General features: G+C 45.9%; 1 protein-coding gene across 1 annotated transcript in view; it reads right to left on the bottom strand.

The window, feature by feature from the left end:
* Positions 1–25,899, bottom strand: part of LASP1 (LIM and SH3 protein 1) — a 104,510-nt gene that overhangs the window by 52,199 nt on the left and 26,412 nt on the right. The window lies entirely within an intron of this gene.

Raw genomic sequence — 25,899 nt, 5'->3', positions numbered from 1 at the left:
GCAGTCATATATACATATACAGACAAGAAATTTGGTGGCAACTCTTAGGTGAGGACACAAGAATTTCATCTCCCAGTTTCCCAGGTTTTCTCTAAATATAGAAATGGGGGGGGGGGGTTGAGGACATTTATGAGGCATTCTCATCTGTCAAAAGCAGTGTTTGAACTAATATGCCGTTAAACTTTTGTAAAGCTACTGCCTCTAAAGCCCTGCAATCCTTCTGACATCACAATGGAAAAAATACTTCTAACAGTAGAGAATATAGCACATCTTCATGTTTTTGGCATAGATTTGGAGTCCTGCCAAGCATCTAGGCCTTGCAACATAGTAAAGAAGTATCTTGTCTCTCAGGTGCCATAGCACAGATTCTTCCCATGAAAAACTGACGTGGAAGCAAATATACAATGTGAGAAACTGTTCTCAACTTAACTCTATGTGTGCATATGTCTGTGAAAGAAAGTTTCGCTTGCACTTCATGAAGTATGCTACATGTAAGTCAAGAAGCTTCTTTTAGTTGATGCAAAGCTTGCTTTTTGTGTTTATTTTGGGAATTCCACAAAATTCAAAAAGTTCAGAATCAGAAATTATGGTTCTTTCAGAAACTGATTAGAGCAATAAGAGGTATGATGTTTAAATTTGCAGATGACACCAAATTGCGAGTAGTGAATGCCCCAGAAATAGAGATGATGTTGAAAATCTGAATATGATGAAAAAGTAGGGAAATGAGAACAAATTGCAATTCAAGAAAGATAAGTGCAGAGTCCTTTATCTGGCTCACAAAAATGAGAAGCATGTATACTGGTTGGGAGATACACTTTTGGATAGTAGTGTGTATGGACAAGATCTTGGGGTACTTGTGGACTGTAAGCTAAATATGAGCAGATTGTGTGATGCGGCAGTAAAGAAGGCAAATGCAATCATGGGCATCAAAATCGCAGGATGTCATAGTCCCACTGTATACCATATTGGTCAGACCTCACCTGTAGTACTAAGCGCAGTTCCAGAGGCCTCACTTCAGAAAGGATGTGGACAAAATTGAGAAGGTTCAGAAGGGAATGGCAAGGATAATCCAGGGACTGGGCATCAAGCCCAAAGAGGAGGCTGGGTGACTTGGGAATTTTCAGCTGAGAGAAAAGGAGGCTTTGGGGGAGGGGTCATGATTGCTGTCCTTAAGTATTTTAAAGATTGTTACTTAGAGGGCAGGGAGTGGATCCTGTTGACAGCAGAGGATAGGACCTACAGTTATGGGTTTACGATAAGTATAGAATGGTACTGGCAAGATATCAGGAAAAAAACTTCAATCAGAATAGACTAGCAGTGGAATCAGCTGCATAATGAGGTGGTGAACTCCCCCTCACTGGCAGTCTTCAAGCAGCAAGAATGCTATAGTCTGATCCTGCATTAAGAATAGATGGCCTGTATGGCCCCATCCTTAACACGCCCGCGGCGCCGGCGCCGCGGACTAAATAATTCGGTAAGCCCTCAGGCGGAGGGCTTTGTCCGTGATGAGGAAGGGGCCGGATTGGCCCCTTCCTCCTGACAGACCATCGGCCGGGCCAATTGGCAGGCGCGAAGCGCCTGCCGATTGGCCCGGCCGAGTCCTAACCTGCTGAAGGAAGCAACTGCGAACCGTGCAGAGCGCGGCTCGCAGTTGCTTCCTTGAGGGCGGCCTGAAGCCTGATGTAAACTTACATAAAAATAAAATTTTAAAAATGGGTTGGTTTTTCCCTTGGATAGAAATTTGTTGGTGCCATCCTTCCTTCTGTTCCATAATTGGAGAGGCCAAATGGTCTTGTTCTGTCACTGCCACAAAATGGCCACCATTCCTAGAGTGAGCTTGACATCTTCCAGAAATCGGAGGAGAACAGGGGTATAAAATGAAGAAGGACTAAACTTTTAGAGATGAGTGAAGGACAAGTACAAAGAGATTTTAGTGTAGAAAAGGCATAGTCTATTCATATGCTGCTCTCCATGTTGAGGCAGAAAAGAAACAGAAGAGGGCAACTCCCACAGACATAGCTCTTCAACTTCAGAGCTTGGGAATTTCATCTGTCCTTGGACTACATCAATGAAACAGTCAAGCATTTTTCTCTCTCTCCCCCCACCCCGAATATTGTCAGTATTGCTTCCCTACCATGAGAAGTATTCACTGATTTCAAGTGAGTGCTTCTGCTGAAGTTTATCATGCTGAATGAACTAGGAAGTAGTGAAGACTCAGGAGAGGCAGAGTGGGAGATTGTTCCCCTCCCAACTTTGTGAGCTTTAAAGCTTACCCTTGGAAACAGAGACCTTTCAACTCCATACAATCCTACTGAGAAGAGATAAAGCCAGACAACTATTTCATACCAAGGAGGCCTTGATTCATATCCCTGGTCTACCATGTAGACTGCTGACTCACTTCACAGCAAGTCAGACTTTGGTTTTGAAGATAGAATAGGGAAGAGACAATCAGCTATGCTACACTGAGATCCTTTCAGGCAGAGTGAAAAAATATGTCCCTGTCTTGCTTATGCTGGGCTACCACAAAACCACGATGAATTCCTACACCCACAGATCATCTTCCCCTTACAAATAGTACGAGTGCATAAATAATAAATATATAAACAAACAAATAATAAAAAATGTTTTCCAGTTTCCACTAATCATTGGCTGTTAGGGCAATTCAACTGCCATTAAAAGGAGTGAGGCTTCTGTCCCAAAAAAGAGTTCTAGAATTTTCTATCTCCAAGGCCCAATTTAAAATGTAGCACTAGACTTACACATACACAGCTGCGGGGCCTGCAAAAAAGTAGCTCCTCCACCAGGCACTTGATTGAGGTTAATCCGACCTCAAAACATCTGACCTAAAAAACATCTGGTGGTCCCCTTTAAGTCATACCCTCCATAATCCAAAGGATTCTGACCTCCCTAGGGGTTGTTCTATTGAAATTGTTCAATGAATTAAGTACAGTAACCTGCTAAAATTACATTTATTTTTAGAACTATCACAGATATGTTATGCTATGACTGTTATTTGATATATGTTCTCCAAACATTCCATGTAAACCGCCCTAAGCTGTATGGATAAGGCAGTATAAAAATCTAATAAAAATAAATAAATAAATACAACACCTCACGTAACAAAGAGCCTTGCTGGACAGGTGGCTTTAGCCCATCAGGGATCCACAGTACAGGCATGTACAGCAACAATACGCTACTACTACCCACATAGGAGGGTAGGGATCCAGTAAAGCAAGATTCTACTTCAGTGGGGGAAGTCATCCACAGATGGTTAGGTCACGCTTCTGCTTGCTCAGCTGGGCTATTCATATTTAAATTATTTTGAGGTGGTCTTAATCAGTGAATATGGGCTGGCATTCCAGTTTCGAATATTCCTACACTCAGGCAGCAGGCTTCTGGCTAGCTCCACACACCCACTAGTGAAAAACCTTTTCCTAAGATGTAATTGCAAGTTGAGTGAAGGAAAAACTTCAGGGGCTGCACCCATTTGCAGATCCAGTGCAACAGCCCTGAAAACTACAAAATGGGACTTCAAGTAGTCAGCTGAGAGTCTGCTCAAGGTTTTTGGACTAGGGCCTCTGACTAAGAAGGATCTCAAGGAGGAAGCTGACTCCCTGTCTTCCAGGCTGGGGAATCAGGAGATGGCGTACACAGGTGTGAAATCGGCAGCCTCAGCAGAGTGTGCCCTCCAAGGTCTTGGGAGGGGGGTGTTCCTCTGCCCCAAGCCTGGCCTGAAACGTGGACACCACAGATCACTGCAGCAGTCACAAGGGGCCGGCGTGCCCCAGTGGAGAGATTGCTCCAGTCACCAGGAAATCCCTACCTGTGGGGCAGAGCCATTGCAGGAGCTGAGACCATCCCAGAGTGGGGAGAGCTCCAAGATGCCAGGCAGGAAAGGAGCAAAGTAAAGAGCTCAACGAAGTGTGTGTGAGGATAGAAGGCAGCCTGTGAGTTGCCATCCACTGTAATGGTGGAACCCAACTTCTCCCAACATGGTGATGGCAGTAGATTCCAACATAGGGACCTCAACAGATGGTAGTATAAGCAGACTCTGTCCAGGCAACTATACCTCTGGCTGCCCATATGACTGCGACACCTACTGCCATCTAACCTGCCATCCAGTCCAGCAGCGAACAAGTTTTTAGCACAACTCCCAGGACAGTAGCCCAGCTTCCAGGCCAGGGAACAATCGCGATGCCTGGTCCCAGTTTGTCACATTGCTTCCAGCACAGGGAGCAATTGTGATGGCCACTCCCACCCTCACCCAGTTTCCTGTGCATCAGCCCTTCCCAGGGACCTTCCTGCATGTCCAGGTCAGCATGGCACAAGTTTTCATAGGCTGTTGGTGGCAGCTGCATAAGGGGATAAGGTCATATCAAAATCACAAGATATCATAGTCCCATTGTATACGGCACTGGTCAGACCACACCTGGAGTACTGTGTGCAGTTCTGGAGGCCTCACTTCAAGAAGGATGTAGTTAAAATTGAAAGGGTACAGAGGAGAGCGACGAAGATGATCTGGGGCCAAGGGACCAAGCCCTATGAAGATAGGTTGAGAGACTTGAGAATGTTCAGCCTGGAGAAAAGGAGGTTGAGAGGGGACATGATAGCCCTCTTTAAGTATTTGAAAGGTTGTCACTTGGAGGAGGGCAGGGTGCTGTTTCTGTTGGCTGCAGAGGCAAGGACATGCAGTAATTGGTTTAAACTTCAATTACAATGATATAGGCTAGCTATCAGGAAAAAAATTTCACAGTCAGAATAGTTCAGCAGTGGAATAGGCTGCCTAAGGAGGTGGTGAACTCCCCCTCACTGGCAGTCTTCAAGCAAAGGCTGGATACACACTTTTCTTGGGTGCTTTAGGATGGCTGCACTGATCCTGTGTTGAGCAGGGGGTAGGACTAGATGGCCTGTATGGCCCCTTCCAACTCTATGATTCTATGATTCATAGAATCATAGAGTTGGAAGGGCCCTCCTGGGTCATCTAGTCCAATCCCTGCACTATGCATAACAACATTAATGGGAGCAAAATCTTCAAAAAAGGCACTCAGAACAGAACCAATCCTGACACACTGGAAGGAGAAAGTCCAAACATGACATTATAGAAGTGCTTGGCTGCTGCTTCTGATCTTCCCCTTCAGGAGTTGACTTGCTGCTGCTGCTCAGAACTCACTCCCCGGCTTGGCCTGCAAAAGAATTAGCAGTTCCCTTCGTCAAGCTTTGGGCCTTCTCCTCTCTCCTGCTGCAGGGCCGGACTGACTGAGGGGTGGGGCAACTAATCTATGCGCTACTTAACTTACTGCTCATGCTCAGTAACCTTTGGCTCCCTAGGCCTAAATCCTAAACTGATGGAATTTACAAAAACAGGAATTTATTAAAACTGTATTTGAGAGACCTCCTCCCTGCCTATACTCCCAAAAGAGTCTTATGCTCCACCACCTCCAACTGGCTGCAGATCCCTGGCCCCAGAGAAGCGCATCGGACCTCAACAAGGGCCAGAGCTTTCTCGGTCCTGGCCTCCACAGCTCCCTGGTGGAACAAGTTCCCTGAGGAGATCAGAGCCCTGCCCGAACTTCCCCAATTCCGCAGGGCCTGCAAAACAGAGCTCCTTCACCAGGCATTAGTGTGAGGCCGACCGACTCAGAACATCTACTGGTCCCCCCCAGATGCCCTCCCATGACTGAAAGAATTAACCTCCCAATGTTACTATTAATTGTTATTTATATTATAAATGTGGTTTTGTAATCTTTTTGATGCTTTATGAAAATTGTTTTGATGTTACAGCCTGTATAACGTTCCATGTAAGTTATAGAATGTTCAATGTTCAGCCTGGAGAAAAGGAGGTTGAGAGGGGACATGATAGCCCTCTTTAAGTATTTGAAAGGTTGTCACTTGGAGGAGGGCAGGATGCTGTTTCTGCTGGCTGCAGAGGAGAGGACACGCAGTAATGGGTTTAAACTTCAAGTACAATGATATAGGCTAGATATCAGGAAAAAATTTTCACAGTCAGAGTAGTTCAGCAGTGGAATAGGCTGCCTAAGGAGGTGGTGAACTCCCCCTCACTGGCAGTCTTCAAGCAAAGGCCCAGAGCTGCAAAGAAATGGGTGGTATAGAAATCTAAATAAACAAACAAACAAACCCTATCACTCATCCACTGTAACATGCCACCCCCTTGAACCTTCACAGAATCAGCCAAAGTAGAAGAAAACATTTGTCTTATTTGAAGGTTTCTTCTCTTCAGTAGGTTGAAGTCATCACCCAAAAATAACAACAACGAAACACTTTGGACTGCAAGGCAAAATACGAAAAAAGATCTGTACAGAGGAACTTGTATAAACTGGAAGGCCAATAGCCCTACCTGAGCAAGCAGAGGAGAATCCTTCAGTTAAGACCAATGTTTCATTCTCTCTCACCCTTCCCCTCCTCTATTTTTATCTTTACCATCATCCTGTGAAGTTGAAGTCCCTCAGTGAGCTACACAGTTGAATAGATGGGGTGACCTAAGTATCTCACCTAAGTATCTTAATCCAACACTCTACCACCCTGGCTCTCAAGTTTGTATTAGAGTGCTGGAATAGGATTTGAGAGACCTATGTTCAGATCTCCACTCTGCCATGGAAGCCATAGCTAATATGTACACACAGTCAGCCTAAACTACTTCATAAGGTTGTTGTGAGGAGCAGAGGAGAAATAACGCAAGCCGCTTTGGGTTTCCATGTACTAAAGAAACAAATAAATTTAGCTTGGATACAGTAGTTGTGATTGTTCCATCCTTCATTGAGATGCTCTGTCCAACTTTTCTCTACCTTTTAAAAGTAAACTGTAACATAGGAATAGAAGTACTTGCCTCAAAAAATAGTTGCAAAGGCAAATTATGAAATATTTTGTAAATTTAAAGTGCTATTGATCATTGCCCCCACAGTGTTTGTTCTAACTGTCAGATGTTTCATTTTGGTTTCTCATCCATCAAGAAAAGCAAGCATACGGTATATAGACAAGGGAAAAGACTTATGTTCCAGAAAGAGAAGGGTGGTGGTAATATTTACAGTAATTTGAATAACAACTATCTCCACAACTTGATAACCATGTATTATTGTCAACACACATGAGCACCTCTCTCCAAAAAGCCCCCCATATACCTGAAGTATAAAGATCATATGAATCTAATATCTTTGCTAAAACCCATCTTTAACACTTCACTGTTAAAATATTTGAGCAGGCCCCTAACTGGGTGGAGCCTGTCTAACCTCCACGTCCAGTCTGCAGTTCGCCGTGCGTGTCCTGACTGGCCTGGCCCTGCTTACAGGAACTCAAAAGTTGAGCTATAAAACAATATAAAATTTAAACAAGTGAACCAATATTAGGTTAAAACAAAAGTTAAAGCCATATTAAAAAACTATATAGACCTTCACATGAATAGACCAAATGCGTTTTAACCCTACTGGGTCTTCCTCAGTGGTCAATATTATTGAATAATGCACTTTTATCTAAAACAATCAAGGCCAGATCCTGAAGATGAACCTCAAATACTTTGGCCACCTCATGAGAAGGAAGGACTCCCTGGAGAAGAGTCTAATGCTGGGAGCGATCAAGGGCCAAAGAAGAAGGGGACGACAGAGAATGAGGTGGCTGGATGGAGTCACTGAAGCAGTGGGTGTGAACTTAAATGGACTCCGGGGAATGGCAGAGGACAGGAAGGCCTGGAGGATCATTGTCCATGGGGTCGCGATGGGTTGGACACAACTTCGCACCTTCGCACAACAACAACAATCTAAAACAAATTATAAAGAACAGCTGTGTGGTAAAGAGAAATCTGTTAGGGGTAGCCACAATAAATACTGGTATAATATTCCTTTTTGGAGCACCATCTTCTAAGATATGTGGTATCTTAGAACACCACTCTCAGCTACTGTTTTACTTTGCAGAGAGAGTGCATCTCATGTGTGTCAGAAAAAAACTGCTTACACCTGCCTCACCCAGTGAGGGGCACTCGCTGCCAGTCTGCCCCTGACCGCTGTCAGGAGAGGAGGTCTGTGGGCTACAGACAGGAGGGCTGCCTGCTGTGACCTCTCCAAGGCTCACTGGGCCTTTTCAGGGCCAGTGGGGAGGATGCCCACTAAGTCTTGGAGATTTCATGGCAGAGCTTTTCTTGCCAAGCGGGAGTGTGGGTGGGAGGACTGCCTGCTGTGGCCTCTCCAAGGCTTGTTGGACCTTTTCTGGCCTGGAGGGAAGGCTAACAGGAGGGCTGGTTGCCTTGGCGTCTCCCATGGAGTTTCTCCACAGCAGGCCTTTTTTGGCCAGGAGGGAGTGCAGGCAGGGCGGGCAGGCAAGCGGGAGGAGCGAAGTTCCTATCTGCACTCCCCTCCACCCCAAAAATGCCAGCTGCAGCCTACCCAAGCTCTTTTAGGACAGGGGGTGCTGGCGGGAACTCTGTTCCCCCCCACCGCCCCAAAGAGACCCACCAAGACTCGGAGAGGCTGCTATGGGCCTTTTTGAGGCAAGCCTCTCTGTCTCTCTCTGTCTCTTCCTTTCTCCCTCTTTCTGACACTTTCTCCAATTCTTTCCATCTCTCTCTATATCTGACTCTTCCTTTTTATCTCCCATTCTTTCTCTTTTTTCTTCCATTACTTTCTCTCTCCTCTCTCTTTTCTATCTTTCTAGATCTCCTTCTATCTCTCAGTCTTTCCCTTTTTCCTATCCTTCTTTCCCTTTCTTTATCTATCACTTGGTCTTTTTCTTCCTCTCTATCTCTCTCTTTTTATTTCTTTCTCTCTATTTGTTGATTTCTCTCCCTCTCTTTCTCTTTCATTCTCTCTCTTTCCCTCTTTCTCTCCATAGTTCTCTCTCTCTTCTTTCTATCTCTCTCTTTCTTACTTTCTTTCCATCTCAATATTCATTTATCTTTTTTTCTCTCCTCTTTCTCTCTTTATATCGCTTTCTTAATCACTCTTTCTTTCTACCTCTCTCTTTCATATATTTTACACCCTCCCCACATGCTAGCACCTGTTGTATTTACAGCTACAATAGGCATTAATTCTAGTATTTACATGAAGTTGCTGAATGTCTTAAAAATAAGCACACTAGCCATTGCAAGAAGAGGAAAAATACGTCCAAGCACAATTCTAGCAGAAATGCAGGAGATGCAAGATTAAAAATATTTCTACCCTAAAAAAGAATGTGCCTAGACATTCTCACTAAGAAGTTTTTAAAAACCACACAGCAGTTGACAACATGCTTTGATACTGTGCTGGGATGGTCAGGAACACTATACCTAATATTACTTCTAATAAATTAGAAGATTTAACTTCTACAGGCAAAATGTTTTCAGATCTATGATCTTATGTCATCAGCAATGGATAACGTACAAGAACTTGAAAACTAAGAGACTAACAGCAAGACTGGTAATGTCCTACATTTAGCTTACAGTCCACAAGTAACCCAAGATCTCATTAATACACCCATCCAGTATGCATGCATCCTATTTTTGTGACCCAGATAAAGGACTCTGCACTTATCTTTATTGAACTGCATCTTGTTCCCATTTGTCCACTTTTCTAGCATATGCATATTGGAGAATTAAAACAACAGCTTCCTATTTTACTCCGTTTACAAATTCTTATCAAAAGCAGGAGTTCACATCTTACCCAGTGTGAATTCTACTTACAGATCACAAGACTCCACATCAGAGAAATACACTCCGTATATATTCAAATATAAACCGAGGCACCCAATTTCACCACAAAATCTGGGCAAACTTATGACTCGCAAATAAGCCGAGGGTGGGAAATGTGCCATCATCACAGGCTCTCCCATCCAGCCTCCCCCACCCAACAAATACAGAAAAATCAAGAGGATGAATAGCTGCTGGGTTTTGTACCCCGCTTTTCACCCACAGAAACCAAAAGAATCATTTGGAAGAAGTGATTAAGAAGAGGAAAAAGTGAATGCAAAAAGAAAAAAAAGATCCCTCAGTCGAACCGTTAATGTCCTACATGCTGCCAGAGCAACAATTGGCTGGCTGGAGCAGGCTTTTATTTCAATTACCGTATATACCCGCATATAAGCAGAGGAGGGCTTTTTCAGTGTGAAAAAAGGTGCTGAAAAACTAGGCTTCTTTTTTTTACCCTGTAGTCAAAATGCCAGTCACTCTTCAACTGGCATAGAAATATACAACTGCATTAAGCGGCATTGTAAATTAATATATTCAGGTACAGTTCAGACAGACTATTTGCACAAGAGGCTGATAAGCAACACACCTTCCTAGCACACAAGAAGTAGGCCCAAGAGAGCAGATAAGGAAAGGAGGCAGGCAGGCAGTAATGATAAGTGACTAACTATAAATAGCCTGTGATAAAAACCATTTTCTGGTGCCCAAAAAAGGAACAATTTCGGTACCCAGAAGAATTTCACATATGAACCAACCAGGAAAGGTGGGCTATAAAAATAAATATATTAAGGCTATTCATATCACAAGTAAGTTATTAACCATGGTAACACTACTTACAACTGCGGTTATCTCTTTAGTTGGACAGAAACAACAGATGGGGCTGAAACAAATTTAGTAAGGGGGGGGGAACACAATGGGAAAGGCTGTGGCTTGAATGTAGTTACCAACAGTTGTTTGTAGTATAGCAGAAAGGAGCACAGGCTGCCAGCAACTACATTAAAAAGAGTTGCTAGGGTATACAGTGAGGTATGGGTGGGGCAGTAAGAACCTCTTGGTTCTTAGGTTTTAATGAAGCCCTAGAAAGGGAATAAAAGCACACGACCCAGAATATCGGTTTCTGATGTCTCCAAAACAATCTAGGGGGGAGGGGGAGGCTCAAGGAACTTGCAGCAGCATTACTTTAATTAGAACATATACTTGCCTAGGGATATACATACACACAGTGCTAATGGAAACAGATTTTTGTGGAAGGAGGTGGCTATTTTCCCTTCAAGTCTTTCATAGCTCCAAAATATACGTAACACTATGGGTAGACATACTGGCATATTTCTGGCTCAGTCACAGTTCATGAATTTTATGTTGCTACAGCGGAGAGCTGGCTCCTTAGTTTGCCATGGCAACCATATCCAGTGCTCATTTTCAAGAAGGGGGATCCCAGCAGTGGCCTCGGGGGTTTTGGTGCAGAGGAAAACAAGAAAGCATTTAAAACTGTAGCACCCCACAAAAAGGTAATTGCTGTAACTCCATAGAATGCAATTTGAAAAACTGTATGGAAGATTGTAGTAAACAAATGAACTGCAATGCAATAAGCTCACCAAAACTGATACTCCTGTTTCAACAGGAATTCACACAATCCATGCTCGCCCTAACCTTCTCCTGCATGTCTAGGCATGTCTCAGGCATGCCTGCCTAATATTTTGTATTTCCATAGCTCTTCCTCCTCTCCTGCATTCATAGCAAGACCACTTTTCATATTATCTTCGGCACTAATTTTTTTTTTATTCCAGTAGCCATTCATGCTGTAAAGAAAAGTAAAGAGAGCCAGTTTGGTGTAGTGGTTAGGAGTGCGGACTTCTAATCTGGCATGCCAGGTTCGATTCTGCGCTCCCCCACATGCAGCCAGCTGGGTGACCTTCGGCTCGCCACGGCACTGATAAAACTGTTCTGACCCAGCAGTGATATCAGCGCTCTCTCAGCCCCACCCACCCCACAGGGTGTCTGTTGTGGGGAGAGGAATGGGAAGGCGACTGTAAGCCGCTTTGAGCCTCCTTCGGGTAGGGAAAAGCGGCATATAAGAACCAACTCTTCTTCTTCTTCTTCTTCTTCTTCAATAGAGGAGAGATCTGAAACAATGAGACTGAGTAGAATGCGAATACGGTGTCAGGATCTGTATATTCCACCTTAAGACTCTGTTGGTTATCTTTGGTGTTAAATACTTCTGTATCCAATATATCTGATTTCACACAGATTTAATTACTCCATACTTAAATGCTGATGCTATCTTATAAGCCGCAGAAAAGTAGAAGGGCAAAATGTTAGACAAGCTTGCGGCCTGGGAAGTTTTTTACTGCGTGGGGGGGCGGGGAGAGGGAGCTGCGGCCCGGCACCGGGCAGCGGCCCGCAGGTTGGGCACCACTGTTTTATTGTATTACTGTTTTGTATTTTAAACAAATGATGTCAGCCACCACAAGCTACCTGGCTAGGTGTGGCAGTCTAGAAATCAACTAAATAGTTGATATACATGCCTCCTTTCTCCCCAGAAATAAAGTCTTTAATAACGAAAAACCTTTGAAAATTGGTATACTGTCATGGTGAAACAGATATGTTCCCCTCCCCCTCCCAAAAAAGAAAAGAAAATCCTGGATATAGATTAACAAGTTAGTTTTGAAGTATTTATATTGCTACCAATTAGTCAAGAAGACAGAAAAGGAATATCAAATGCAAAGATATCAAACACAAAAAACTCTGCTCCATCCTCGATATGGCAGCCATCTTCAAGTATTTAAAAGGCTATGAATTGTTTTGTTTCCTGCATTTTTCTTCTATGAAAGAAGAAAGCCTGGATCCTGGCTTAGAAAGGGAACATCTCTGAGATGGTAATTGACTTGCAAATCAATTAGTTCCATCTGAAAAGAGTTACTTGCATCTTCTGGTGCTACTCCAAATGAATTCTGAAACATTCTTATTTCCTTTCAAGCTTATGCCAAATAGTGAATCTGTTCTGAATTTCCACCTGCAAAAGGTCCAGTACTTTAACATGTGATTCGACATTTCATCAGTCCTTCCTGTAAGTGGCCATGGCTTAGGAAGAGAGAGAAAAATCATGCAAGTAAATGGCTGACGATGTCACTGGTGTCGTCAGGAAAGGTTTGGATTTCTGGATCATGATCTAAGATGTCAATATGAAGGGCTACTATCAGGAAGATGGTGTGCACCTCACAAGGGATGGAAAAATTATTTTTGGGAGAACCCTTGCAAACCTAGTGAAGAGGGCTTTAAACTATATCCAAAGGGGGAGCGAGACGTAAACTCTTAACTTGGTGTGATGGCAAGATGAGAAGAGTGCAAATCTACAGGGGATGGCAAGGAACAGGCTTCCTCAGGAGGTGGTGGGTTCTCAGTCTTTGGAAATTTTTAAGCAGAGGCTGGCTAGCCATCTGATGGAGAGGCTGATTCTGTGACGGCTCAAGGGGGTGGCAGGTTACAGTGGATGAGCGATAGAGTTGTGCAGGTCCTGCATAGTGCAGGGGGTTGAACTAGATGACCCAGGAAGTGCCTAATACTAGAAAATAAGCCCGCTGCAGGCAAAATGCAGCAGGCGCTAGCGGAGCGGACCATGAGAGCGGCGGGGCTCTGTGGCATGGCGTGGCAAGTGCAGGGTCGTCCTGTAGGGGCAGCACCTCACGGCCTACCTGCTGTCTTGGTGCGAGCGGTGGGCGAGCTCGAGGGCAGGAGGAAGTGGATGGGGTGAGGCGACTGGCGCTGGCATCCGGAGCTTCAGCCGCCGGTGGCTGGATGGGCGTTCGGGGAATGTCCCGTGGGCAGCCGGCGCTTGGGCGGCAGGCGGGAGCAGCTGTGTGCGGCACTGTTGGACCTGGCGCCCCGTGTTGGAGTGCAGCGCCTCCGCCGGGGGGCCCCAAAGCTTGCTCCGTGGGCTGCAGGTGGCCGGATGGCCCAGGGGGCGACGTGTTGTGGGTGGCAGCGGGGCATCCTGCATGTGCGCAGCAGGCGGGAGCTGCCGCGGCCGGCGTTGCTGGAGCTGGTCGGCTGGCACCCCGTGGCGGGGCGCGTCGCTGCCGCCAGCATTGCCAAAGCTTTTCCGCCGGCCGCTGCTGGCTGGCTGGGCCGGGGGGCGCTGTGTTGGCGGCGGCGGCGGCGACCTGCGCTCTCGTAAGGCTGGAAGGTAATGGCGGCGGTCGGCCGGCTGCGTGGGAACGCGGAGGAGGGCGGATTGGGAGCCGCTTTGCGCTTCCCGATTCATCCGTCCGGCGGCAAGGGACCAATTGCGAGCTGCGCGCCCGCCGATGGAACCCTTACTGCTTTATTTTATCCGCTCCGCAAGGAGCGGTCAAAGACTAGGGATTCTAACATGTCTGATCTACATTCTTTGGCCTCTATGCCTCTCAGCAGGGAATCTCCAATTACCAGTACTCGTTTGTACCCTTGGAAGCAGACCCAGAACTCTCACCAGTGGGGGCCTGTTAAGTGTTTCTTGGACTTTGTGGGGTCTGTGGGGAGAATTCCTAGAACCCTTACCTGTGGGGGCCTGTGACTTGTATCCTAGTCTTTGTGGGGGCTTGCTCTTTGCAATGTGGTCTCGGGTGCCACGACCATGTTGAAAACCAGCCTTGACATCTGGTAGCTGAGCATCAATGACTGATTTGAGACGGTTCTGGATGATCTTCAATTAGATTTTACTTGCATGGGACATCAGGGCTATATGGCGATGGTTTGAGCAGATGCGAGCATCACCTTTCTTTAATAATGGGATGAAAACGGCCTATTGGCCATGTGCCAGTTTCCCAGACTTTTTGGCATAATGCTGTGATTGCTGCTGGTGGAATGGATCTGAGAAGTTCCACTGGGTTGTTATCTATGCCAGGAGCCTTATTATTTCGGAGCTGATAGGGCTGTGAGTGTCCTGCATAGTGCAGGGTGTTGGTCTAGAATCCAACTCTATGATTCTAGAACCTTTGGTTGGCTAGCATTATGATTCTCAGGTCTTACTGCAAAGATACCCAGTCTGAGGGCCGCAGGTTGCATGCGGCTCCTGAACTCTTTCTGCATGGCCCGCTAATCTGCTTGTCTGCTGCTATCATTTGTTTGCAACCCCTCCCAGTTTAGTATAATCTGCAAATTTAATTATCCCCTGTAAACCCTCATCCAAATCATTTATAAATATGTTGAACACAGGCCCCAGGACAGATCCCTGGGGAACTCCACTTGTCACTCTTCTCCAGGAGGATGCTGAACCATTAACAAGTACCCTTTGAGTAGGATCTCTTATTGACCCTCCTGACAGAATGTGATGGCAAGATGAGAAGAGTGCATTTTACCATACCACATTTTACCAACTTGTCAACAAGAATATCATGTGGAACCTTATCAAACGCTTTACTGAAATACAGATAAACTATGTCCACAGCATTCCCCTGATCCAGCAAAGTAGTCACTTTCTCAAAAAAAGAGATAAGGTTGGTCTATGATTTCGTCTTGCGAAACCCGTGCCAAGTCTTAGAAATCACAGCTCTGTTCCAGCTGCTCAAGGACTGACTGTTTGATTATTTATTCCAAATTTCTGCCAGTTACACATGTCAAGTTGGCAGGTTGATAGTTACCTGGATCCTGTTTTTTCCCTTTCTTGAAAGATGGGGACATTTGCCCGCCTCCTATCATCTGGCATAACCTGTTCTCCAAGAAGTGTCAAAAAGAATGGACAGAGGTTCAGAGATTACATCTGCAAGTTTATTTAGTTCTCTTGGATGCAATTCATCTGGCTCAAGAATACTTTGTTACATTTAAAGAAACTAGGTGTTTGTGGACTGCCCCAACAGTTATCCTAGGGCACCATTCCCATCTCCCTTGTTGTGTTATGTTTTTTCCACATTGAGCACTCACAAGAGAAGACTAAGGAGAAATGCTGTGCTGGGCAGTATTATTTGTTCCTACATGGATGAGAAGGAAGGGGTGATAATTTGTGAGTTTGATGAGACTGTCCAATTGTTCTGTAACATCCTTGATGCGTGTACGAGGTAGGTAGCAGACCTCTCGAAACAACAATCAGGCACCTCACAAGGGATGGAAAAAGTATTTTTGGGAGAACCCTTGCACACCTGGTGAAGAGGGCTTTAAATTAAACACAAAGGGGGAGCGAGATGTAAATTCAGAACTTGGTGTGATGGCAAGAACTGAAGATGAGAAGATTGTAAATCTACAGGGAATGTTACATAATCTGGGAACTACTAGCATACAAGGAAGTTCAAAAAACAAAACCATGAGGCACACAAAAGATGGATTACGATGTCTCTACACTAATGCACAGAGTATGGGAAGCAAGCAGGAGGAACTAGTAGTCCTAAGAGAGGAAGGGGGCTATGCCTAATCACAGAAATTTGGTGGGATAATACTCACAATTGGAATACTAGAATCGAGGGGTACAATCTATTCAAAAGGGATAGAGAAGAAAAGAAGGGGGGAGGAGTAGCAATATATGTTAAGAATCTTTATACTTTTGAATACAGGTAGCTGAGCATGAAAGTGCAGCTGAGTGTATTTGGGTGAATATAAAGGAATAGGAAATGAAAGTGGTATTATTGTGAGTGTCTGCTATAGACCACCAAGCCAGTCAGAGGACTTATTATTTTATTTTTTTTAATTTATTACTTGAGTTTATATACCGGACTTATTATTTTTTTGATTTATTACTTGAGTTCATATACCGGCGTTCCCGTTTGGGTTCACGGCGGTTTATACAATACAAAAGTAAAGATTCAATAAAACCCTTTAAATACCGCAATTACATTATTAAAATTATTAAACTAAAAGACGGCGGCACTAATGAATCAATTTATCCCCTCAACCAGCCAGGCCACAGTCTTGCCATCCTATTGACGAGAGTGGGAACCGATGGAGATGGAGATGGGGGGGATCCCTGATAGAATGTCAGGAATCCGCCCAGGCCTCAACCATATGCCTGGCAGAAGAGCTCCCATCTGGAAAGTTGACAACTCCGGCAGGGCACTAAGCTCTTCCGGGAGCTCATTCCAGCAGGTTAGGGCCAGGACCAAAAAGGCCCTGGCCCGGGTCAAAGCCAGGCAAGCTTCCTGAGGGCCCGGGACTACCAGTAAGTTCACACCCGCAGAGTGAAAAGCCCTGCGGGAGGCATAAGCAACCCAGCGGTCCCACAGGTAAGCAAGGTACAGACCGCGTTACTGAGACCCAGTGCATTGGGCAGATTCGTAGCAGTCGCAATAGGAGGAGGGGAGGCTTGGGGGCCAATTGGAAGCGATGGTTTAGGTTGACCTCAACCAAATGCCTGGTGGAGGAGTTCCTTTTTCCAGGCCCTGCATTTCAGGTTTTGTCAGGGCCCCGATCTCCTCTGGGAGCTTGTTCCACCAGGTGGGGACCAGAATGGAGGAAGCTCTGGCCCTGTTTGAGGTCAAGCAGGCTTCCTTGGGACCAGGGACCACCAGGAGGTTGGAGGTAGTAAAGCGCAAGGCTCTTTAAGGGGTGTAGGCAGAGAGATGATCCCTCAGGTATACTGGGCCCAGACCGCGTATGGCCTTAAAGGTGATGACCAAAACCTTAAGCCTGATCTGGAATTCAACTGGGAGCCAGCGCAGCTGCTGGAGGATGGGCTGGATGTGGGACCTCTGAGGTGTTGCTGTGAGGACCCTGGCAGCAGTGTTCTGGACCAATTACTGTTTCAAGATCAAGGATAAGGGCAAGTTAGCGTAGAGCGAGTTACAGAAGTCTAGTCTAGAGGTGACCATCACATGGATCACTGTGGCTAGGCATTCCAGGGCCAAGTAGGGCACTAGTAGTTTGGCTTGGCGAAGGTGGTGAAATACCAGCCGTGCTACCATCGTGTTATGAGCCTCCATTGAGAGGGAGGCATCAAGTATCACTCCCAGGTTCCTGGTGGAATGGGCCACTGTTAGCTGTACTCCATCCAGATTGGGTAGGTGTGCTTCCTCACTTGGACCTTTCCTGCCCAGCCACAGGACCTCCGCCTTTGAAGGGTTGAGCTTCAGACAACTGCTTGAGCCACCCCGTCACTGCTTTCAGGTAGCTGCCTAATGTTTATGGGGGAGAGTCAGAGCAGCCATAAATCAGGAGGAAGAGCTGGATGTCATCAGCATATTGGTGGTAACCCAGCTCAGACCTCCACACCAATTGGGCAAGAGGGCACATAAAGATGTTAAATAGAGTTGGAGAGAGAATTGTACCCTGGGGGACTCTGCAAGCCAGTTGGTGATGGCTTGATGAGCTCTCTCCTAATGCTACCCTCTGTCCGCGATTCTGGAAAAAAAAATCAGCATTAAAGGGCAGTCCCTCTGATCCTGACACAGGCTAAAAGCTCATGATCTAGTGTCGAATGCTTGTAAGAGATCTAATAATATCAGCAGTGCAGACCCGGCCCAGTCCAGCTGGTGACATCAGGGCGACTAGCACTGTCTCTACCCCATGGCTACACCGGAAACCAGACTGAGCTGGGTCTAGGACCAAATCGTCTTCCAAGTATGCTGACAGTTGGTCCATGACTGCTTTTCCAAGCATTTTCCCCAGAAACACTAAGAGCGAATTGGGGTGATAGTTGGATGGCTGTTGTGGAGTCAGAGAAGGTTTTTTGAGTAGCGGGCAAACCACTGCCTCTTTTAGTCCCTCTGGGAATTTTCCTGTTGAAAGGGAAAAGTTGACTATCTCCTGGAGGTGGGCTACTACTCTTGTGTTGGAAGTTTTTAGTAGCCATGGGGGACATGGATCTAGAGAGCAAGTGGTTGGCTTTGCTGTCTTCAGCAGCTTGTCCACTTTGGTCAGCGTGAGTCGTCTCCTGAATAAGCTCCTGGAACAGCCGAGGGCCCTGCAGGAACCTTTTCAGCTCTACAGGGCCTACAAGACAGAGCTCTTCCACCAGGTATTTGGTTGAGGCCAGAGTGATTAAGAGCTGTGGGCTCTCTTCACCATAGCTGTAACATCATGCTATCTCCACACTTATCCCCACCCAAGGCACAGGATATGGCAGGGCACTTCTGAGTTTGAGTAGTTGGTGGGGGATGGGGTATTACAGTATTTGCTGGGGTATAAGACTACTTTTCCCCCCTGAAAAACATGCCTCCAAGTGGGGGGGGGTCGTCCTATACGCCGGGTGCACTTCAGTACTGTAATGTAATGTAAAAAACTCTATATTTAGAGTGGAAATGTTGGGGGGTCGTCTTATACGCCCAGTCGTCTTATATGCCGGCAAATATGGTAGATTGCTGCCACTGTTGTTGTTTTAAGGGTTGGAGGGTTCTGTTTTATTGTGGGCATCTTTGTATCTAATACAAACAGCAAAACAACAAGGGAGTTAGAGAATTCAAGTCACATCTCCTTACTAATATATCATGAACCATATTTAATATTAACTGAGTCAATATCAGAATCTACCTAAATTATTTTTTGGTACTATAAGGCAGTGGTCCCCAACCATTTTATCACTGGGGACCGGTCAACACTTGACAGTTTTACTGAGATCTCGGGGGGTAGCTTTTTGTCAAGGGACGTCGCCACGCCTGAGCCCCTGCTCCACTTGCTTTCTTGCTGGTGCCCCAGACTTCCCACTGCCCGCTGGGGGGCGCTGCCAGCAGCAGCTGCGCAGTGCCACGCCAAGGGAGAGCCCCAGCTATGGCTGCTGCTGGAGAGCACCAAAGGTTACCCGGGAGCAGAGTGGCAGGGCAGCCACCCAGCCAGGGAAGAAGACGAGGAGGAGCCGCGGCCCAGTACTGAATGATCCACGGACCAGTACCGGTCCCCTTGGGAGTTCTCCCAAGAGAGTAGTAAGGCGTCTCCGAGCGAGTCTGGATCCACGCCGCCTCTTGTGCAAAATTGAGGGCACTTGGTGTTTACAGCTGTAGCAAACAGATCTATCATGGGCTTCCCCCATGTCCAAAACACTGAGGTAAGGTAGTGGGCAGTGATGGACCATTCCCGTACTGTGTTCACGTCCCTGCTCAGAGCGTCTGCCCATATGTTTTTTTTCCTGCTATGTGTACCGCTGTTAACAATGTGTTGTTGCCTAATGCCCAGTTCCAAATTCTGATTGCCTCTTGGCATAAGGCTGCGGACTTTGTGCCTCCTTGCTTCCGAATATAATAGACTGCTGCTATGTTGTCGGAAGTGACCAGTACCCGCTTTCCTCCAAGAACATCTGCGAAGGAAGAGAGAGCATACCTTATAGCCCGTAGTTCTAGGTGATTAATATGCAGAAATCGTTCACCGTTTCCCCATCTACCAGCAACGGAATGTGTCCCACAGTGTGCACCCCAACCTAACAGAGATGCATCAGTATACAAGATGATTTCTTCTTTACAAGTGCCTAATAGGACACCTCTTGTGAAGTTCGCGGGCCTCGTCCACCACCCAAGAGAGCGGAGAACTGATTGTGGGACTGAAAATTGTTTCCACTTGCTAACAGTGTGAGGTTTGCATACAGGCAGAAACCACAACTGGAGGGGTCTCATATGTAATCTAGCGTCTGGGGAAACAGCAGCAGTAGAAGCCATGTGCCCCAGAAGGGTCTGAATCCTAAGTACTGAATGGTGTCTACTTTTTCTGGTGTTTCTTGCCAAAGAAGAAATCCGGCACATTCTGTCAGATGGCAAAAATGCCATTTGTCTAACTCCGTCCAACAGGGCCCCAATAAAATCCAAGGACCGTGTAGGTGTCAAATGTGACTTGGCCAAATTAATGTTAAAACCTAAGGAGGTCAAAAGATCCACTGCATATGAAACAACGGTCATAACTTCCTCTGGAGAATGGCCAACCAGTAACCAATCATCAAGACACGGGTAAAGTAATATCCCCCGTGTTCGAAGATGAGCAACGATCACGTTTGTGACCTTTGTGAACACACTCGGAGCGGAGGCAAGGCCGAATGGGAGCACTGTGTATTCATAGTGCAATCCTGCAGCATAAAACCTTAAAAATTTTGTACAAGATGCATTAATGGAAATATGAAAATAAGCATCTTTCAGATCCACCTTTGCAAACCATAAATCCCCTTTTAGGAGAGGAAGGAGTTCATACAAAGAAAGCATTCAAAAACGGTGCACCGAAATAAACTTATTTAAATTTCTCAAATCCAAAATAGGTCTTTTACCCCCATCTTTTTTGTCTACTAGGAAATACCTAGAGTAAAAACCTGGGGTAGATGGTGTAGTCCCCAGACATTTAATAGTCCTTTTATTTAAAAGCTCCATAATCTCAGTTAGAATTTCAGGATCCTGAACATCCCATTCAGTAAAAGGAACATTAAACTTAGGGGTATCCAAAAACTCCAGATAATAACCCGTTTTTATTAAAGACAGTATCCATGTATTGTGTGTTATGGACAACCACCAATTTTCATAGACAACAAGCCCACAGGGCAACTAAATTTGGACAGTCATTGTGACTGTGTCTGACGGCTCTGAGTGTCTCTATCAGGGGCTGATTGGCAGTTTCTTCCTCCACCCCTTCTACGAGATTGCTGTTGAAACCTCGAGGCTGGGGGAAAATCTTGTGGCCTATTATCAAAGAAACGAGAATGAAAAGGTTGTGAACGATAAAAGGGACGGTTCCACTGTCTAGGGCGGGATTGAGTAGTTGTGGAACCAGCAATCCCTAAAGATTTTGCCTGGAGGCGATACTTTCGCATCTTTTCCAGGACTTCATCTGCCTGTGGACTAAATAGCTCTGCACCATCAAACGGCAGATCTTCCAAGGCCGAATGGATCTCCCCTGATAAGGAGGACGATTTCAGCCACGAATATCTGCGCATAACGACTGGTGTCGACATAATCCTACCCAAACAATCCACATTATGTCTGGAGGATTTAACCTGTTGCTTGGCTAAATCTTTCCCTTCTGTAAGCAAGGCCTGTATAAAAGGTCTGTGTTCCTCAGAGATGGATGCCAATAAAGGCTCCAACTTCTCCCAAAACATAGCCTGATATCGGCTCATCATGGTTTGTAGGTTGGCAACCCTGATGCCCATGGCCGAAGATGAATACAACTTTCTACCAAAGCCATCCCTATCAAGGGGTGCAGAATGTTGTTCCACTTTCCCTTTTCCCGGGAGTATAGCTGAAAACACGGAGGATGACATAGGATGCTTATAAAGATAAGCACACCCTTCCTCCTGCACCCTGTACCAATGGTCAATTTTACGTAATGTTGAGGGAGCAGGTGGGTGTCTGCCATGTGCGCTCAAGCACCTCAGACACCCCCCTGATTAATGGAAGTGCTACAGGGCCCAAATCCAGGGAATATAGAAATTCCATCAGTGGGTCTTCTGATTTTTCAGTATTGACCCTGTAAGGAAGTTTCAGGGCATTAGTCATATGTATAAGTTGCTCTGAGTATGGCTTGTTCTCATCTGATGGAGAACACCCTGTGGTAACCTCAACCTCTTCAGGGGGAGAAAGAGTTACATTTTCAACATCATCATACTCAGAGTCATTGTCTCTAATATGAGCTTGACGTCGAAGAGATTCGTCGTCGGAGCCTGGCCCTCTTGACGTCGATGGTGCTCTCGACGTCGAAGTCCTTTGTCGTTGATACGACTCCGGAGCCGCCACCCGCACCGTCGACGTCGAAGGCCTATTGCTTCATCGGCACCAGGAAGCTGGAAACATCATGGGCACCCACAGCTCCTCTGACGAAAGTGATGACGAGATCCGTCGACGACGAGCATGTCTGGATGGGACGTCCTCCTCCGAAGACGATGGTGGGCTGCGCAATCTCAACCTAGGCAGCGAACGTCGACGTCGAGGTACTGAGGAGTCTCCGCGAGTCCCAGCCGAAAGTGGAAGATCCCCCGCTGTCGAAGATGGACCTCTCGACGCCGAAGGCTCTCAAGCGCGAGTCGACGCCTCTGCTGATGGTGGGCCGGCTATCGGCGATACAGCGGTATGCTCCGCCGCCGATAAAGAGATGGTTTCCCGGCCTTGAGACCGTCCTCTCAACCCCACATCCGATCTCGGCAGGGAGGGAGAGATTTGCCTTCTGGCCTTCTTCGAAGCCTTAGAAGATACAGGGGATCGACCCCTAGAGGGTGGAACTGCCCTCTTCTTCTTCTTCTTCTTAGTTGGATTAGAAATCAGGCCTTCAACCTCAGAAACCCCTTCAACCGAAAGAGAAGGCCTCAAATATTGTGGGGGCATCAAAGATTTCTCCCAAAGCGCTGCCTTTAAGCGCCTGGCCCGTTCATCTCAGGTCTTGGGTGTCAGCTTCTTACAGGACGGCTATTCACCGAATGCCCCTCTCCCAAGCAGAGCAGGCATGAAGTGTGGTTATCAGATTGTGCCATTTTGGAAACACACTGATCACACTTCTTAAACAGTGCCATTTTTTCTCTCAGAAAATATCTTTTGTCTACTTCAATCCAAATATCTCACCTGAGGTGATTTATCAAGAGCTAGTTGGCTAGCGTCGTTCTCCACCAGCGGTAAAAAAAGGACTGAAGGAAGAGTGCTAGCTCCTTCCACATCATGTGACTTTGGGCGGGAAAAGTCACTCTGTGAGGGGAGGGGCTGGCACTCTTGGGAGTCTTTTTGAGCTTTATGTTGGCTGGTTATATCTCCGAAGCAGGCCTGCGATTCCGCAGAACCCATGTGGGACTGCACAGAACCCACGAAGATGAACAGAAGTCATTTCTGCTTAAATATGCCTCTTACGTAATACAAAAAGCAATAAAACTAAGGTAAGTTCATGTTACATATGCTTCTTGTGGATGCTGTCATTGTAAGCTAACATTTTTTGGTACTATCAGTTGTATGTCTGCTAACTAACTAAAGTATCAAAGACAAAAAAAACAATACATCCATTGGAGTTGGGGGATTCATGTTACATCTCCTTACTAATATTTCATAAACCATGCTTAATAATTATACCCTGAGTCAATATCAAAATCTACCTTCTTGTGGATGCTCTTATTTTAAGCTAACATTTTTTGGTACTATCAGGTATGTCTCCTAACTAAAGTTCGATCAAATTCCGAAACACATACTTAGGATGTATATAAGACTAGCAATGTAGCCCAATTATGGTAGTTCATTCCTTTTGTACATTTCATATGGTTGTATATCACAGTGGTCCCCAACCTTTTTATCACCAGGGACCGGTCAAAGCTTGACAATTTTACTGAGGCCCGGGGGGGGTGGTAGTCTTTTGGCAAGGGGCGTCGCCGCCGCCACCTGAGCCCCTGCTCCACTTGCTTTCCCGCCAGCTCCCCTACTTCCCGCCACCCACTGGGGGGTGTTCCCAGCAGCAGCTGTGCAGTGCCATGCCGAGGGCGAGCCCCAGCCATGGCGACCGCTGGAGAGCACCAATGTTGAGCCGTCGGCAGAGTGGCATTGCAGCAGCTAGGGAGGAGGACGAGGAGGTGCGGCCTGGTACCGACTGATCCACGGACCGGGACTGGTCCCCGGACCGGGGGTTGAGGACCACTGGTATATCAGAAGTTATTTCTCCTTAAGTATCTAATACAAAAAGCAACACAATTAGGAATTGGGGAACTTATGTTACATTTCCTTGCTAATATATCATGAACCATGTTTAATAATTATAAAACAGAGTGAATATTAGAGTGTATCTTCTTGCGGATGGTCATATTGTAAGCTAACATTTTTTGCTACTAACTACCTATATTTCCCTCAAATTCTGAAACACGCACATGTTTAAGATGTATATAAGCCTAGCAATGTTAATGTTTAATGACGTTCGCTCATTCCATACATACATTACATATATCAGAAGTAATTTCTGCTTAAACATGCCATGTACGTAATACTAAAAGCAATACAAATAATGGTTCAGCATTCTCTTGGAGAAGAGTGAAAGTGGAGTTCCCCAGGGATCTGTCCTGGGCCCTGGGTTATTCAACATATATGTCATGCAAGTTTCTGACCTGCCTGGCTGACAATTTCATTTATCAAATGGTAGATGAACCCACAAGAGGTTCAGCCATACTGGACTTAATACTGACCAACAGGCAAGAGTTGATGGATGAGGTGAAGGAGGTGGGGACCCTAGGGGGAAGTGACCATATCCTCATAGAATTCCTTTTGAGATGGGGAGCCAAGGAAGCTTGTAGCCAGACGCGGATGTTGGATTTTCGTAGGGCAAACTTTAATAAACTCAGAGACATGATGAGTATCATACCATGGACGAGAATGCTGGAAGGGAAGGGAGCATGTGAAGGGTGGGCGCTACTCAAACAAGAGCTATTGCATGCTCAATCAATGACTATTCCAGAAATACGAAAACACTGCAGGAGCTCTAAGAAGCCTATTTGGATGAACAGAGAACTTCAAGAGGAACTAAGAAAGAAAAGGAAAATGTTCAGGAAATGGAGGGAAGGACAGAGCTCTAAAGAAGAGTATCTACAGGTTACTAGGCACTGTAGATCAATCATCAGAAAGGCCAAAGCTGAGAGTGAGCTAAGATTGGCCAGGGAAGCCCACTGTAACAAGAAAAGATTTTTCAGTTATGTGAGGAGCAAACGTAAAGTAAAGGAGGCAATAGGCCCGCTGTTGGGTGCGGATGGACAAACTCTAACGAAAGATGCAGAGAAAGCAGAAAGGCTTAGTGCCTATTTTACATCTGTTTTTTCCCACAGGTCAAAGTGTTTAGGCACGTCTAGAGATGGCTGTAGCCAAAGGATAGTGTCTGGGTGGCAGGTTAACATGGATAGAGAGGTTGTCGAGAGGCATTTAGCTGCACTGGATGAGTTCAAATCCCCTGGTCCAGATGAAATGCAACCGAGAGTACTCAAAGAACTTTCCAGAGAACTTGCACAGCCCATGTCCATCATCTTCGGAACCTCTTTAAGGACTGGAGATGTCCCGGAGGACTGGAAAAGAGCAAACGTTATTCCGATCTTCAAAAAAGGGAGGAAGGATGACCCGGGAAACTACAGACCAGTGAGTCTGACCTCTGTTGTGGGGAAGATAATGGAGCAGATATTAAAGAGAGCGATCTGCAAACATCTGGAGGACAATTTGGTGATCCAAGGAAGTCAGCATGGATTTGTCTCCAACATGTCCTGCCAGACCAACCTAGTTTCCTTTTTTGACCAAGTAACAGGTTTGCTGGATCGGGGAAATTTGGTTGATGTCATTTACTTGGATTTTAGTAAAGCTTTTGACAAGGTTCCCCATGATGTTCTGATGGATAAGTTGAAGGACTGCAATCTGGATTTTCAGATCGTTAGG

This window comes from Paroedura picta, chromosome 16 (genome assembly GCF_049243985.1).
Source record: "Paroedura picta isolate Pp20150507F chromosome 16, Ppicta_v3.0, whole genome shotgun sequence".
Taxonomy (NCBI): domain Eukaryota; kingdom Metazoa; phylum Chordata; class Lepidosauria; order Squamata; family Gekkonidae; genus Paroedura; species Paroedura picta.
This window is presented reverse-complemented; position numbering and strand designations above follow the sequence as displayed.